Raw genomic sequence first — 16,331 nt, forward strand, 5'->3', positions numbered from 1 at the left:
GACACATGATACCCAGTGGAATTGGACTCCTGAAGGCCTTTGGAAGATACTGCACAGGAGGCTGCTTTGTAAGAAAAGAGCCCATGGTGTTAGAGGTCAGGTATTGGCATGGATAGAGGATTTGCTGACTGAAGGTAGAGAGCAGGGATAAAGGAGTCTTTTTCATGATGGCAGCTAGTGATCAGTGGAGTTCCACGCGTGTCAGTACTGGAACCAAAACTATTCACAATACACATTAACAATCTGGGCGAAGGAACTGAGGGCATTGTTGCTAAGTTTGCAAATGACTCAAAGATAGTTGGAGGTACAGGTAGTGTTGTGGAAACTGGAAGGCTGCAGAGGGATTTTGGCATGCTAGATGATTGGGTAAAGAAATTGCAGATGGATTACAATGTGGCAAAGTGTGAAGTTATACATTTTAGTCAGAAGAATAGAGATGCAGAATATTTTCTAACAGGGAAAGGTTTTGGAAATCTGAAGTGCAAATGGTTTCGGGAGTCCTAGTTCAGGATTCTCTGAAGGTTAACAGTTGGCAGTTATGAAGGCAAAAACAATGTTGGCAAGCATTTCAACGTGGCTATAAAACAATAACAGACATTGTGTTGCAGAGGCTAGATAAGGGTCTGGTCAAACCGCATTTGGAATATTGTGAGCAGTTTTCAACCTCTTCTAAGGATGGATATGTTAACTTTGGAGGGGATCCAGAGGAGGTTTATAAAATTGATCCCTGGAATGAAAGGCTTGTCACTTGGGGAGCAGCTGAAGAGGCTGGGTCTGTAAATTGAGTTTAGAAGGATGAGGGGGGGATTTGATTGAAACTTACAGAATACTGAGAGGCCTGGTTAGAATGGACATGGAGAATATGTTTCCAATACTAGGAGGCACTAAAATGTGTAGGTGTAACTTCAGAGTGAAGTGACCATGCTTTCGAACTGTGATGAGGATGAATTTCTTCAGCCAGAGTGTGATTAATCTGTCAAACTCAATGCTGCAGAGGGCTGTGGAGGCCATGTCATTGAGTGCATTTAAGACAGAGATCGATTGGTTCTTGATTAGTAAGGGAGTAAAGAATTGCGAGAAGACGGCAGGAGAATAGCGTTAAGAAACGTATCAGCCATGAACAAATGGAGCAGACTCAGTGTGATAATTGGCTTAGTTCTTCTCTCATCTCTTATATGTTTTATCAGTATATTAAGAGCAAGGGAGTGGTGAAGGAAAGGGTTTTGCCTATAAGACATTTGCATGGTAATTTACAAATGAGACAGATGATGAAGACGTTCAAGTCTTAGGGGAGGGATGTGACATTTTAGATTAAATAGGAATGAATAGAAGGGTAGTACCAAAGGGACTGACCTCTTTGAAGATGGATAAGTTGCAAGGGCTGAACAAATAGTCACTTAAAGGTTGAAAGGAAAACCAAAAGAAAATAATGGATGCCCTGAGGATCATTTTCTAATTCTCATTAGATAGCCATAAGGTTGGAGGTCAGCATTCATTGTAACATTATTCAAAAAGGGTCTGAGGGATTGTCCAGATAATTATAGGTTGATCAGACTGAGCTCGGTAGTGGTCAAAATATTGGAATCAATATTGAAAGATGGGATTAGCTGTTCGTAGGGGAACAATGGATTAATCAAAGTTAGTCAACATGGTTTTGTTCAAGAAAGGTCATGTCTAAATAATTTTTTGAGGTAGTAATAATGAGGATTGATGCAGATAGTGTAGTGGATATTGTCTACATGGATATTAGGAAAGGATTTGACAAGTCCAACATGGCAGAAAATTAAGAATGATTAAAACCTCTCAGACATGGCAACGTGATGAGTTAGATCCAAAATTGTTTCAGTGATAGAAAACAAAATGGTTTCCAACGATGTTCCACAGAGTTCAGAGTTGAGTCCCTTGTTGATTACGGTTTATATTTATGGTTTAAAGTTAAATATGGGAGGCATAATTGGGAAATTTGCAGCCGACACGAAGAAAATTGTCTGGGAAGTTGATAGTGAAGAGATCAGTTGTCAACTGCAGCAAGATGTTTGTGGTATGGTGGAGTGAGCGGAAAAGTGGCAAATGGAATTTCGTCTGAAAAGAGGTTTTACGTTTGGGGGAGGGAAGGATTACACAGTGTTAGATCTCAGAGCTTTTAATGAGAGTCTGAGCCCAGTGATAGGTTCAGCTTCAGATCTTCACAGCAGACAGGTCCAAAAAACAATTTTGAATTAGCTTATTTTATACAGCCCAAGCTCAAAGCTTTGTAATTGGAGATCTTTGGTACAGTTTTTTATAACCTGAAGGAAGTACTGCTGCGCTGATCAATTTCAATGTATAGTCCGTTTTTGTAGAACGTAGAGCATAGAAGAGTACAGGCTTTTTGGCCCACAATGTTGTGCTAAGCATTTATCCCCATCTCAGAACAGCCTAACCCACATATCTCTCAGTTTACTGCCATCCATGTGCTTGTCCAGCAGTCGCTTAAATGTCTTTAATGTCCCTGACTCTACTTCAACACCTGGCAGTGTATTCCATGCACTCACCACTTTCTGCATAAAGAACCTACTTCTGACATTTTCCCTATACATTCCTCCAATCACCGTAAAATGATGACCCCTCATGACGCCACTTCTGCCCTGGGGAAAAGTTTCTGGCTATCTACTCTATCTCTGCCTCTCATTACCTTGTATACCTGTATCAAGTCACCTCCTTCCTTCTTCTCTCCAGCGTGAAAAGCCCTAGTTCACTCATCCTCTCTCCATAAGACATGCCCTCCAATCCAGGCAGCGTCCTAGTAAATCTCTTCTGCGTCCTCTCTAAAGCTTCTACATCCTTCCTATAATGAGGTGATCAAAACTGGACACTCCAAGTCTGGCCTAATCATGGTTTTATAGAGCTGCAGCAAAACATTGCGGCTCTTAAACTCCATCCCCCTGTTAATGAAAGCCAAAACACTATCCGGCTTCTGAACAACCCTATCAACTTGGGTGGCAACTTTGAGGGATCTATATACCTGGAACCCAAGCTCCCACTGTTCTTCCACACTGCCAAGAATCCTGTCTTTAACCCTATTTTCAGCATTAAATTCAACCTTCCAAAATGAATCACTTCGCATTTATCCAGGTTGAACTCCATTTGTCACTTCACAGCCCAGCTCTGCATTCTGTCAATGTCTTGCTATAGCCTGCAACAGTCCTCGACACTATCTACAACACCACCAATCTTTGTGTCATCGGCAAACTTACTAACCTACCCTTCCACTTCTTCATCCAAGTCATTTATAAAATCTACAAAAAGCTGAGACCCAAGAACAGATCCCTGAGGGACACCACTGGTCACTGACCTCAAGGCAGAATACTTTCTATCCACTACCACTTGCTGTCTTCTTTCAGCCAGCCAATTCTGTATCCAGACAGCCAAATTTCCCAGTATCGCATACTTTCTGAATGAGCCTACCATGTGGAACCTTATCAAATGCCTTACTGAAATCCAGATACACCCACATCCACTGCTTGACCTTTGTCAACCTGTCTCATCACATCCTCAAAGAACTCAAGAAGGCTTCTAAGGCATGGCCTGCCCCTCACAAAGCTATGCTGACTATCTTTAATCAAACAATGTTTTTCTCTATGGTCATAAATCCTATCTCTCAGAATCCTTTCCAGTACCTTGCTTACCACAGTTTTTAAGTAAATTGATTCGGAGATGCCGGTGTTGGACTGTGTACAAAGTTAAAAATCACACAACACCAGGTTATAGTCCAACAGGTTTAATTGGAAGCTAATGCTTCCAGTTAAACTTGTTGGACCATAACCTGGTGTTGTGTGATTTTTAACTTCATGTAAATTCTTTTCCAAGCATTTGCCAGCTGCACCATGTTTAGTGCCAATTAATTGAATATTTGCCTATCACTTAAGGATCTTTTAAATTCCTTATTAAGCTCATTGCAGAGAATACAAAAGGATGTTGATTTTTATGAATCACTTTAATATCAGTTTAACCAAAGTTATGTTGGTTGCACTTAATGTTAGAATTCTTTAGCTGATAAGTTATGAACAAATTGATTAAATATTTCAAGAGAGATCAGTGTGAAATGTTCTTATCTCTGTCTTAAGTGTCAACAACTGCAGCTGACTTTGATTCTACACAGCTACTGTTGTTCTACTTGTGAAGTCTTAAGCAAATATCTTCCCAAGCTCTTTAACTACTGTCAGTCATGTCCCGCTGCATTAGCCATGGGCAGCCATTGGCCATTTTGTACTGCTCAGTCAAAGGCAGCCCGAACACACAGTAAATGATAGGTTATGAAGAGATAGAGGAAGTGAATTATTTTGGACAGCATGTCCACATGCTCCTGAAGATGGCAGCACCAATAGAGAAGATGGTAAAGAAGGCATGTGGGATGTTTTCCTTCATTGGATGAGGTGCCGAGTACAAAAACACCTCAATGGGTTGTAATGCTGGAACAATAAAATACACTGGTAAGATCACAGCTGGAGTTTTGTTTACAGTTCTGATCACCAGAGAACACCACTGTGAATGTGTGTTTGGGATCAATATATTTCAATTCTGCATAATTTAGTTAATTTACCCAATTTTACCACTTGTTGCAAGATTAAGCTTGCTTCTATTAAATGGGCTATTTATTAGTTAATTACTGAAGCCCAGTGGACATTCCTTTTATTCTGGATAGTAATGCAAATAAAGAAACAACCACACAGTAGGTATAGCTCATTGAGTAGTGAGGCTTCATTTCCAGGGCAATCTGCCTGTTAGAGCTATAACTGCTATCATATAGATTTGGCTGCACTATAATTGATGTCTGGATGTACCATGGCTGTAAATGATTTAAGAGATTAGATCTGTGGCCTTTAATATACAGATGAATTTAGGAAAAGCATAGTAACTTGTACAAAGCATGTGAACAATGGTGTTGTACACTTGCACATCCTTTGATTTACTGGGAGTAGTTCAATAGGATTTCCCAGCGTAATCTTCTAAAGAAAGAATTATCATGTGTTCATGATAATAGATAGAATACAATGAACATGTTCGCATTCCAGGATCTTGATGCCCTCACAGTGTTTTGAAGGAGAAGCAGAAAGTGATAATTCTCGACATGTCGTGATGCCTATTCTAACTGCACGTGTCATCGGGGCAAGCTGCTGCTCAGTGACTAGAATTTTTAGGCACTTTCTTACAAACAGTTAGAAAATAGAAACTTGGAGAACAAGTTATAGTGTTCTGGATTTCACAGCAGGTGCCAGCCATTGGAAAGAAGATACCTGTGTGTGAGATTTCTTGTGATTACTGTCAGCAGAAATATTGATCAAAATGAATCTTTCTGCATGATTTACTGGTGCACTGATCTGAATTAGGTCATTGTCATGGATTGAAGAATGATAAATGGTGAAAAAAAGAATCGACTGGTGGAATATTCTTCACTTCTAATCTTAGATGTTCTCCATTTACAGTCATAGAGCTATACAGCATGGAAACAGATCCTTCGTTCCAACTTGTCCATGCTGACCAGATATCCCAAATTAATCTAGTCCCATTTGCCAGCATTTGGCCCATATCTCTCTAACTCCCCGCCCCATTCATATACCCATCCAGATGTCTTTTAAATGCCGCAATTGTACCAGCCTCCACCACTTCCTCTGGCAGTTCATTCCATTCACACACCAATCTCTGCATAAAAATGTTGCCTGTTAGATCCCTTTTAAATCTTTATTATCTCACCTTAAAACTATGCTCTCTAGTTTTGGATTCCCCTACTCTGGGGAATAAACTTTGACTATTCACCCTATCCCTGCCCCTCATGATATTAAAAATCTCTATGAGGTCACACCTCAGCCTCCAATACTCCAGGGAATACAGCCCCAGCCTATTCAGACTCTCCCTATAGCTCAAACCCTCCAATCCTGGCAACATCCTTATAAATCTTTTCTGAACACTTTAAAGTTTAACAACATCTTTCGTATAAATTGAAACATCTGAAGAATCAATTGTGCAGAGTTTGAGTGAGATGGGAGGGTGATCAGAATTGAGAGTAGAGCTGTAAAAGGATATCACACAAAGTTCGGCGCTAAGCAAGCAAGCCTCTATGCCAGAGCTGTTTAGCCATAATATCCTGATGAAGGGCTTTTGCCCAAAATGTTGATTTTCCTATTCTTCGGATGCTGCCTGACCTGCTGTGCTTTTCCAGCACCACTCTAATCCAGCCACAATTTCCTGTGAGTCTTGTGCTTTTGGAATGCCTCATCTATCGCATTTCATTCAATTTACTCCATGAGCTATAGAGTACATGATAATTTCCAGAGACTGCTGTGTTAATGTTACACCAAAACTATGCAAAACTGCTTATAATACGTTCGCTCCTCAAGTCTAGTCAATAACTATATCAAATTCTTTGAATTTATGCCATATTTCTGGCCACAACCACTTAGACTGAAAAACAATGGTGTAGGTGAATGTATTTGAATTCAAAATGATCGATTAAAGTAAAATAAAAGCTCTACTCTTTCTTGAAATGTAGCCTAATTCTCCTTTGGTTTATTTAAACTGAGACATTTCAAATTGCTCAAATTACTCATGTCATTTTCTGAATCACTGGATAAAAAGAAAATCCATAACTTTGAATGTTCTTGAAAACTGAATATAGCTTCTGACTGTGTCCATCACTCAAACCATTTTCTGCAAGTAGTCAAGTTTGGCCTAAAATGTTCAAAATTTGGATCTACTAAGGAGTCCTTCGGTTCAGATCGAGTAAGGCTATTGACTGAACCACTTTTAAAATCCCTGAATGACCATTTTGGTCACATTGCCATGTTCAAATTCTGAGGTAAACTTTAAAGAGACATAGCAAGGCACAGAAATATATAAGTTTTGGCTTATAACACACATTGTGCCACTCCATCATGTTCTGAGGCTTTTATACTAACAAAGCAAGTACTCCATCATCTGTTCATTATTGTAAGAGATCGGTAATTGAGAAAAATTGGTCAATGAATTATTAAAGATACGTTCTGATCATTGGGAGACGATCAATACTTAGAATAATAAGGTGCTTGTTTGTGATCAACACAGACTTGATGGGCTGAAGGGCATTTTTCTGTGTTGTATAGTCCTCTATGACATTTAGCATCATACTGAATATCAGCAGCAAAAATCACTGATGAAAAAGCAGAGGTGGTGATTCAAAATCTCTGTCAAGCTGTTTCTTAATTACAATACTCATCATTGTACAAAATCAATTAACCACTATTTACTGTAAAATTTAAATCAGGAATACAAACTTAAAATGCCCATATTAACTAAACGGCATAATGAAAGTAGCAATTTGAAGAATTGAAAGAGTGTAGACTAGACCATCAGATTGCCAAATGAGATCAAAAATGATGTCCCATCTCTTTATTACCATACCAATATTGCAATAAAATTCAACTCTTTGGGAGCTCTGTGCTTCTCTCCTGACTTGATAAAAAGTAATGGCAGATGGGGGAGGGGATTTTTGCAATTTGTGTGCAATAAGGCTCCCAGTTGTCAGAAATTGGCTGCAGCTATTTTCTAGTTCTGCCAGTATGAGAACAATCTGAACATTTTAGTTTTGTGTCAGCAATGATCAAGGACACGGGAGAAAGTTCATTAATGTTATGTTTGCTTTTAAGAATGAACAAGATTCTGGGCAGCTCATTGTTCTGAGTTCAATCCGGAATTATTTTTCAATGAAGACAAGCTTCCAACCACATCCAGTGGCATGCCCCAAAAATGGAAACAAAAATGAAAATTTTTGACACAGAGCACTGTGTTTGATTCCCTTCCCAAAGCAAATTGGAAATTGAAAGCCATTATTGAGTGCTGCCAAACATCCCAATTTTAAAATCATACAAGAGACCTGTATTTATCATTAAATGGCTTGGTTTTGAGGGTAACGCCTGTGTGAGCCACCAAATAGATGAGACGACAAGTTTGAACATGCTTCAGATTTTCAGATGTATAGGGACCACAACATTCACCATTCGAAACGCATTGCTGCTTTGAAATCAAAACAATAATAAATTAAATTTACTAGCCTATAACATTAATGCTTAGAGGAAGTAAACTATTTTAATTTTTAACATCTTGAAAGAATAAGTAAAATATATGTTTGTCTTTTATTGCCCAATGTTAGCTGTGTTAAATAGTTGCACTTTAAATTTTGGTCAGCCTTCAGTAATTTTTAATAAGTAGGGCAGTGCTCCATGTATCATAGAATCCCTGCAATGTGGAAGCAGGCCATTCGAACTATCAAGTCCACCCTGCTCTCCAAAAACGCATCTCACCCAAACCCACCTCACTCCTACAATCCAGAATATCCCATGGCTAATCTATCTAGCCTGCATATCCCAAGCTACTACAGGAAATTCAGCACGGCCAATCCACTTAACCTTAACATCTATGGACTGTTGGATGAAACCTGAGCACCCAGAGAAAACCTGAACAGGAAGGATGTACAAACTCCACACAGTCACCTGTGGGTGAAATTGAACTCAGGTTCCTGGTACTGGGAGGCAGTATGGCTAACCACTGAGCCACATTACCACCATCATGCAGCACAGCCTTAGGCTTTCAACGTGAGTTCACACTCTCAGCTATCTGCAACCTCTGTATGTAAATCCTTGGTGCTGACTGAGAACAAAGTAAAGTTAAAGGGTGGGTTCCCCAGAATATCATTGGTAGTTGCTTTTACAATAATGGAGTTATGAGAGAAAGCCACATTGTCAGAATGATCGCCTTTTGGATGAGATATTGTATCAACTCTTTTCTTTGCCCGCTCAAATCAACATTAAAAAATCACATGAAATTAATGAACGAGAAAGAATAGGTATTTTCTTTGTGTCCTGGAGGGTAGTTTAACCTTCATCAGCATCAATAAAAACAGAGCATCCAGTCATTATCACATTACAGTGTGGTCATTCTTGCTGTTTACTAATTGGCTGCAATAATATTACAAGAGTAAATACACTTCCAAAGCACTTAATTGGCTGTAAAGCACTTTAGCCCTGAGGTCATGGAAGATGTAGTTATAATCAGCCTCATGTAAGTCATGATGATGAATTTGAGCATATGGTTTGACATCAATAAGAGAGAAGAAACCAAACCAGAATGAGCATGTGAAGAAAGGGGTCTGAGACATTGTACTAATGAACTGTATTTGACAAATGTTATGTACAGATGTAAATAAAGGAGTGTTTCAGTACATAAAGAGTTGAACAATCTTCTGAGCAAAAATGAGCTAACAATCTAAGATAAGATGTATATGAAGACAACCAAAGCCAGATACTCCAGGCCAATATTTCAATACGTAAAAATCACACAACAGCAGTCCAACAGGTTTAATTGGAAGCACACTAGCTTTTGGAGCGTTGCTCCTTCATCAGCTGATAGTGGAGGACTCAATCATACCACACAGAATTCATAGCAAAAATTTACAGTGTGATGTAACTGAAATTATACATTGAACAATTGATTGCCTGTTAAATCTTTCAACTGTTTGAATATGATGATAGTTTCACTTCTTTCATGTGTAAATCACAAAACCTTTTTTTAATAAGTTGCATTCTCGGGTTAGCTGTTAACAATGGTGATAGCTAGACAATATGTTGAAGGTGTTGGCCCCCTGTGTTCTCTGTCTAGGCCATGGTGTTTAGATTGATTCTAATCTAAAAAGTGAGATAACGGAGTTTTACATGAATTCATGCATTTTTTGAGTAAAGTACAATGTACCCCTGCAAGTACAAATTCACCCCACAAAATATATGTGTGCATGTGGGTCTTTGTCTGTCTGGGTTGGGGGTTGTGAGTGTGAGAAAGTATATGTGTGTGTGCAGTGAGTGTAGAGTGTCTTAAGTCTGTGAGGGGGTGCATGTGTGAGTGTGGGAGTGTGTATGTTTGGAAGGGTGTGTGTGGTGTCTGTGTGCGCGTGTGTGTACATGTGTGTCCGTGTGTATGTGCGTATAGGAGTGCCTGTGTGTGTGTGTGTAGGAGTGTCTGTGTGTGTATATAGTGCAATGGTGGTCACCTGTAATGTGACATGAACCCAAGGTCCCGGTTGAGGCCCTCCCTATGGGTACCAAACTTAGCTAACAGCCTCTGCTCGGTCATGTTTCGCTGCTGTCTGTCCCGAAGTCCACCTTGGAGGATGGTCACCCGAAGGTCCGAGGCTGAATGTCCTGGACCACTGAAGTGTTCCCCAACTGGGAGGGAACCCTCCTGTCTGTTGATTGTTGTGCGGTGCCCATTCATCCGTTGTCGTAGCCTTTGCTCGGTTTCCCCAATGTACCATGCCTCTGGGCATCCTTGTCTGCAACGTATAAGATAGACAATGTTGGCTGAGTTACATGAGTACTTGCCATGTACAAGGTGGGAGGTGTCCCCACGCGTAATGGTGGTATCTATGTCCACACCCTGACACGTCTTGCAGTGCCTACCATGACAGGGTTGTATGGAGTTGTCCTGAGAGCCGGGCAGCTTGCTAAGAATAATGATCTGTTTGAGGTTTGGCGGTTGTTTAAAGGCAAGTGGTGGAGGTGTGGGAAAGGTCTTGGTGAGGTGCTCATCCTCATTGATAATGTGTTGCAGGTCATGAAGAACATCTTGTAGTTTTTCAGCTCCTGGGAACTACTGAACAACGAAGGATACCCTGTCGGTTGCAGTACGTGTCTGTCTCCTGAGGAAGTCATTACAGTTCCTTGTTGTGGCACGTCGGAACTGGCAGTCGATGAGTTGGGCATCGTACCCTGTTCTTGTGAGGGCATCCCTGAGTACTTCCAGGTGCCCGTCACGTCCCTCCTCATCTGAGCAGATCTGGTGTATGCATAGGGCTTGTCCATAGGGAATGGCTGTTTTAATATGTTTTGGATGGAAGCTGGAGAACTGTAGCATTGTGAGGTTGTCTGTGGGTTTGCGGTAGAGTGTGGTGCTGAGGTGTCTGTCCTTGATGGAGACACATGTGTCCAAGAATGAGACAGACAGTCGAGAGTAGTCCATGGTGAGTTTGATGGTGGGATGAAACTTGTTGATGTCACTGTGTAGTTTTATCAGTGACTCCTTGCCATGGGTCCAGAGGAAGAAAATGTCGTCAATGTACCTGGTGTATAATGTTGGTTGGAGATCCTGCGTAGAGAAGAAGTCTTGTTCGAACCTGTGCATAAAAATGTTGGCATATTGGGGTGCAAATTTGGTCCCCGTGGCTGTTCTGTGTGTCTGGATGAAGAACTGGTTGTCAAAGATGAAGACGTTGTGATCAAGGATAAAGCGGATGAGTTGTAGGATGGTGTTTGGAGATTGGCAGTTGTTGAGTACTGAGGCTGTTGCCGCGATGCCATAATTGTGGGGGATGCTGGTGTTGAGTGCGGAAAAGTCCATTGTGACAAGGAATGTCCCGGTTTGACTGGTCCGTGGGTGCTGAGTTTCTGTAAGAAATCTGTAGTGTCGCGAAAGAAGCTGGAGATCCCCTATACAATAGGTTTCAAGGTGCCTTCAACATAGCCGGAGAGATTCGCACATAGGGTCCCATTGCCCGACACGATGGGACTTCCTGGTGTGTTGGTTTTGTGTACCTTTTGAAGGCAGTAAAAGTCACCTACACGAGAAGTACGTGGGATGAGGGCACTTAGGGAACTCTGAAGGACTGGATCCAAAGTTCTGATCAATGTGTTTAATTCACAGGCGTGTTCTTTGGTCGGATCAGCTGGTAGTTGCCTGTAGTGTTCCTGGTTGTTCAGTTGTCGGTACACTTCCTTGCAGTAATCTGTTCTATTCAGAATGACAATGGCTCCTCCTTTATCTGCTGGTTTGATGACAATGTTGTGATTGGTTTTGAGAGCCTGGATGGCATTGTGTTGTGAACAGGTGCTCTACCTTGTGGGGAGAAAGTGAGGTCTGCAGATGCTGGAGATCAGAGCTGGAAATGTGTTGCTGGAAAAGCGCAGCAGGTCAGGCAGCATCCAGGGAACAGGAGAATCGACGTTTCGGGCATAAGCCCTTCTTCAGGAATGAGGCCTGATTCCTGAAGAAGGGCTTATGCCCGAAACGTCGATTCTCCTCTACCTTATGGGTACAGCTGATGAATCTGGCATTTATATACTTCCTGACAGTTTGAGCATACATGTCAAGCCCAGGGCAGTGGCCCTCCGGTGGGGTCCAAGTTGACACCTTCTTTGGTTGGTCCTCTACAGATCCCTGTGGTGACTGTTCCAGTTCATCAATGGACTCATTGGGATCACTGCTGGCACCTTGAAAGAATTCCCGGAGTCTCATTCGTCTGATGAACTCCTCCGTGTCTGCTGCAAGAACCAACAGGTCCATTTTGATGGTGGGGCAAAAGTTGAGACCCCTGCTCTGGGCTTCCATCTCTTCCTTTCGAAGGGTGTGGTCTGATAAGGTGATAATAGACTTCCCCACAGTGATAATGTTGTCTACTGTGGTGCCAGAGTGGGCTTTGCTATTACTGGTGAGAATGTCCAGTTTCTCCAGTTTTTTGTTCTTGGTTTGCATGTACGTGGTGTAGTTTTGTCACTTTGTCTGTTTGACAATGTTGCGTAATTGTACTGCTGTATCCTGAGTGCAGGCTGAGAATGTGGACTCCATCTGAATTTCAAGGTTGTGGTGCCTGCTGTAGAGTTGCTGCACGAGATGATTGAGGAGTTTATGAGAGGTGCGGTGGCAGTCTCTCTGCGTAGCCTGTGTTGTAGGTTGACCTAAGTGGGTTCGTGATCCGTAATCCTTTTGGGATCTTTCCTGCTTGCCTGCATTCCTGTAGAAACTTGATGTCTGTGTCGATATGTGTGATCTTCTTGGAGATCCACTCCACTTTAAGCCAGCAGTTAGTGGTGTCGATAGTGGTCATGATTTGGAGTTGCCAGTGTTGGACTGGGATGTACAAAGTTAAAAATCACACAACACCAGGTTATAGTCTAACAGGTTTAATTGGAAGCCCAGTAGCTTTTGGAGCATCTCTCCTTCATCAGGTGACAGTGGAGGGCTCGATCCTAACACACAGAATTTATAGCAAAAATTTACAGTGTGATGTAAATGAAATTATACATTGAAAAAATTGATTGTCTGTTAAGTCTTTCATTTGTTTGAATACCATGATTCAAACAGATGAAAGACTTAACAGACAATCATGGTATTTTTCAATGTATAATTTCAGTTACATCACACTGTATATTTTTGCTATAAATTCTGTGTGTTAGGATCGAGCCCTCCACTATCAGCTGATGAAGGAGCAACGCTCCAAAAGCTAGTGTGCTTCCAATTAAACCTGTTGGACTATAACCTGGTGTTGTGTGATTTTTAACTTGGTACACCCCAGTCCAACACCGGAATCTCCAAATTAATATTTCAATATTTTTAGATCAAAGTGGTGCTGGAAAAGCACCATTCCTGATGAAGGGCTTTTGCTCGAAACGTCGATTTTCCTGCTCCTCAGATGCTGCCTGACCTGCTGTGCTTTTCTTGCACCACTCTGATCTAAACTTTGGTTTCCAGCATCTGCAGTCCTCACTTTTGCCCAATATTTCAATATGCAGGGAGCAGGATTAGCTTAAATAAATGATTGTAAATGAAGTTGTGCTTTAATGAATTAATTAAAGAAAAAACAGTTCCCACAGTCCTACCAGACCCAAGGGCTGCTCTCTCATTAGAAAGAGAGAGAGATGACTTGTGGTGGTTTAACCTTGAAGTCTTCACACCTCAGGCAAAGGTAAACATTGAGAATGCGAGTCCATCATTGAACCCAGTGAATTCCTGAAGAAGGGCTTATGCCCGAAACGTCGATTCTCCTGTTCCCTGGATGCTGCCTGACCTGCTGCGCTTTTCCAGCAACACATTTTCAGCGCTATTCATTGTTATAGCCCAGATGCCTACATTTTTGAAATGCAATATTTATAGGAATGTGTTTTTTATTAGTGGCTCATTAAAGAATTGTTTCCATCCCCTAGGACTGAAATCAACAAAATCATTGTAACCTTTACCTTTATCTCTGAAAACTTTATTCTCTTTTCTTGTCCCTCATTCATATTTGTACATAAATTAAAAAAGTTTGTTAAATTGTTTCACCATTTGTGACAAGAATGAAAGAACTTAAAACATTTTTCATGACATTAAGATATCTCAAAACACATTGAAACTGGAGTGATTGAAATGAGGACTAGGTGGGCCTCATTGACTATGCGATCTTTGATTTGGGGTTGTTTGTACGCACCAATCAAGGATCCCTGGCTGACAGGTATAACTAAGAGATTCAGAGTTTCCTCATCCTCAGGACTGGCCCCTAGCTGGCTGATCAGTGCTCATGTACTGTGCACATGGACATTTAAAGGAGGACTTGTTGCCAAGATAGAGCCTCTGTTCAGTTAATTCAAAAACTAGTGAGGTGGTTTTCCAGTTCTGAAAAAGGGCACTGTACCTGAAATTTTAACTTTAATTTCTCTCCACTGATGCTGCCAAGACTTTGCTGAATGTTTCCAGCAATGTCTGTTTTATTTCTGAGTTTGATCAGCTGCAGTTGTTCTGATTTTTTTTATCAAGATACTAATGTTGATTACATGAAAGATATTCTGAACTGAACCACTTTTAAAAATAATGAAGCTAGGAAACAATGCCATTCCACTTCACCCTTCCTAATATACGGGAGATGTGTGAAAGTGTTGATCACCAATTTGATTTACACCATTATGAGAATTTACACATTGTGTAGATGAAAACATCACCTATGATTTTTTAGTCGAGAAAGAACTCAGCAGGTGAAATAGGCAAAAGAACACCCTGCTATTGCAAGAAGGGGAGGTGATGGCCTAATGATATCATTGCTGGACTATTCATCCAGAAACTAAGTGAATATTCTGGGACATGGCAAATGGTGGAGTTCAAATTCAATAAAATATATCTGGAATTTATAATTTACTGATGACCATGAAACCATTGTCGATTGTCAGAAAAACCTATCTGGTTCACAAATGTTCGTCAGAGAAGGAAATCTGCCATCTTCACCTAGTCTGGCCTACCATCAAGTCGAGACCCACATCAATGTGGTTGACTCACAACTGCCCTCTGACATGGCCTAGCAAGCCATTCAGTTGTATGGATTGCTATAATGTCGCAAAGAAATGAAACCAGACAGATAACCTGGAATCTTGGGGGCAGTGCGAAAATTGGGAGAGCTGTCTCACAGACTAGTCAAGCAACAGCCTGACATGTCATACTCACAGACTCATACCTTTAGAGACAATGTCCCAGACACCACTATCACCATCCCTACATTGTCCTGTCCAACTAGCAGGACAGGCCCAGTAGAGGTGACAGTACAGTGGTATACAGTCAGGACAGAGTTGCTGAGCATTAACTCTGAACCCATGAAGTTTTGTGGTTTCAGATTAAACTTTGGCAAGGAAACCTCCTGCTGGTTACTCTGTACCACCGTCCCTCCGTAGAAGAATCAGTACTCTTACATTCTGAAAAACACTTGGAGGAAGATTTGAGAATGGCAAGGTTGCAAAATGTAATTTGGGTATGGGATTTCAATGTCCACCTACAAGTGTGGCTCAGCAGCCGCACATTACTGATTGAGCTGGTTGGGTCCTAATGGACAAAGCTGCTAGATTGGGTCAGCAGTAAGTGCTGAGGGAACCAATAAGATAAAAATAAACCTTACTTTACTTCATCCTTACCAATCTGCCAGCTGTAGATGCATCCATGAAAGTATTGGTAAGAGTGACCACTGCAAAATCTTTGTGGTGACAAACTCACACCTACACATTGAGAATAACCTTCATTGTGATGTGTGGCACTATCACAGTGTTAAATGGACAGACTTCAAACAGATCTCATAACTCAAGATTGGGCATCCATGTAGCACTGTGGACCATCAACAGCAGCAGAATTGTACTCCAACACAATCTGTGACCTCACAGTCTGGCGTATATCCCTCTCAACAGTTAGCATCAAGCCAGGGGATCAATCCTGGCTCAATGGAGAGTGCAGGAGGGCATGCCAGGAACAGCACCAGGCATACATAAAACTGGGGTGTCAACCTGGTGAAGTTACCAAACAGGACTATTTACAAGTCAAACAACATAAGCACCAAGTGATAGATTGAGCAAAGTGATCCCACAGCCATCAGATCAGATCTAAGATCTGCAGTCTTGCCACATCATTGGACAATTAAATAACTTACCAGAGGAGGAGTGACACAAATATTCCCATTCTCTGTGATGGAAAAGGCCAGCACATCAGTGCCAAGAATAAGCTTGAAACATTCATATTCAGCCAGAAGTGCTGAGTGGATGATTCAT

General features: G+C 41.2%; 1 pseudogene; it reads right to left on the bottom strand.

The window, feature by feature from the left end:
- The window catches only part of LOC148149673 (uncharacterized), a 77,870-nt pseudogene that overhangs the window by 7,047 nt on the left and 54,492 nt on the right, over positions 1 to 16,331 (bottom strand).

Source organism: Chiloscyllium plagiosum, unplaced genomic scaffold (genome assembly GCF_037043375.1).
Source record: "Chiloscyllium plagiosum isolate Xiang-an unplaced genomic scaffold, Cpla_swu_hap1 HiC_scaffold_7, whole genome shotgun sequence".
In the NCBI taxonomy this organism is placed as follows: domain Eukaryota; kingdom Metazoa; phylum Chordata; class Chondrichthyes; order Orectolobiformes; family Hemiscylliidae; genus Chiloscyllium; species Chiloscyllium plagiosum.